The sequence below is a fragment of the Schistocerca gregaria genome, chromosome 3 (assembly GCF_023897955.1).
Source record: "Schistocerca gregaria isolate iqSchGreg1 chromosome 3, iqSchGreg1.2, whole genome shotgun sequence".
Taxonomy (NCBI): domain Eukaryota; kingdom Metazoa; phylum Arthropoda; class Insecta; order Orthoptera; family Acrididae; genus Schistocerca; species Schistocerca gregaria.
This window is the reverse complement of record NC_064922.1, coordinates 539,197,513-539,199,246: the sequence shown is the minus strand read 5'-3', so window position 1 is coordinate 539,199,246 and position 1,734 is coordinate 539,197,513. Positions and strand designations below refer to the sequence as shown.

Here is a 1,734-nt window from a genome sequence, read left to right as displayed (position 1 = left end):
GAGGCCATACGTTATCGTACGTAAACAGTTTATCACAGGCACGCTTACAATATGCACTGGAACAAGCACCTAATGCTCGTTTACAATGCCAACTACAACGATTAAAAAGGTGTTCTTTCCTGAAAGGGACGGCAAAAATACGAGTAATAACAAGTGCCTGATTAATAAAAGACGAATAACACAAAAGCGATTTTTTTAAATTTTTCTGCTGTTTGTAATCACCAGCACCACAAGATTGGCGGTAATACTTATATACGATCTTCAGCCACAAAAAATTTAGAACACAAAAGAGATTTAAACTTTAAAATTTATAATATTGATGAATTTCTTTGAGCTAGTGTTTTTAATGTTAAAGACCGGTGAGTACACGAACAAAAGTTATTCTTTCCACCTGTGTTAGGCATTGTTGCTGATGAAGATGGTGTATTATTTGTGTCTCTTAGGGAGTACGAATGAAGAAAGCTGTGATTTGTTGATTTGATAAGTATGACAGGTGATGACTTTTCTGGAAAACAGTACTAGAAAGGATGCGCGATGTAAACTATAAGTAACAGGATTCTGAACCAAACTATTAGAAAGGGATATAGGATAGTGGGGAGCTGACTATCTATGACATAGGATTGTAAGAAACCCGTACGACTGTGTGTGGAGTAAGTTAGTGAGGATATTAACAAATTAGTACCTCGTCCGAGTGGGAAGGATAGGTGAATAAGAGAGAAAGGCAAGGCGAAATGGATGCAGTTCGAGGATTTACAGTAAGTAATAGTAAGTAGGAGAAGCGGCAATCCTGGAGACATTGGTCTCACAGAGTTGACACAGTAGATGTGGAATGTAGAGGAGGGATGCAATCCCCATGTTTGGCCCGTTAGTCGTTTAATGTCTTGAAGGGTTTTTGTGCTGTAGGGTCAGTAGGTAAGTTTTGTGAGTTAATATACCCTTTCTTCCAGAAGTGCTAGTTGTGCAAGGTTCGCAAAAGATCTTCTATGAAGTTTGGAAGGTAGGAGACGAGGTACTGGCAGAATTGAAGCTGTAAGGACTGGTCGTGATTCGTGCTTGGGTAGCTCAGTTGGTAGAGCACTTGCCCGCAAAAGGCAAAGGTCCCGAGTTCGAGTCTCGGTCCAGCACACACTTTTAATCTGTCAGGAAGTTTCATACCCCCAATGGTTACACTGAGGTATTTTAGTGTATTTGCTCAATTGATACAACAGTTGTAAATGGTGAGGTAAAGTCGTGAAGGGGGAAGCTTTGGATGATTTGATCTGTAATATTTCCTGGGTCTTGTAATTTGTAAGTCGATATTGTTTCGACTCTCTGTCACATTCATATGTCCGAGACGGCTCTGGTGCTCTCATGTAGCTCTTCTGATGGTGTATTGGAGCTGTGACACTTCCTTAATCCAAAGAGTCTTACGAGTACTTAAAATACATGTCGTTGGAACTAGCGTTCTCTCGTGCCTATAGTTGCGGCCATCAACTCTGTTCGTATCGTCTAGTCATAGTGCAGTCTGGCTATAGAAAACATTCTGCCTTAGAGCACGCCTCACCGTTCGAGAAAGCTGCCACGGCATCAGCCTTAGGCACACAGCAGCCACCCCCGGCCTGACCCCTGCTGCCGACGCAGATCCAGACGAACCCTCCGGTCGCAGTGACTCGCCAGCTCAGCTGACACAAATAGCTGACGCACGATGACAACACTGGCTCGTAGAGCTGCTGTTCAAAGACGCGAAGTCACTCC

General features: G+C 43.0%; 1 non-coding gene across 1 annotated transcript; it reads left to right on the top strand.

Annotated features, from left to right (window-relative positions):
* The first annotated feature begins 1,050 nt into the window (after positions 1-1,050).
* Positions 1,051-1,125, top strand: Trnal-caa (transfer RNA leucine (anticodon CAA)). Its single transcript has one exon. It is a non-coding gene; the product is annotated as a tRNA-Leu (tRNA).
* The last annotated feature ends 609 nt before the right edge of the window (positions 1,126-1,734 follow it).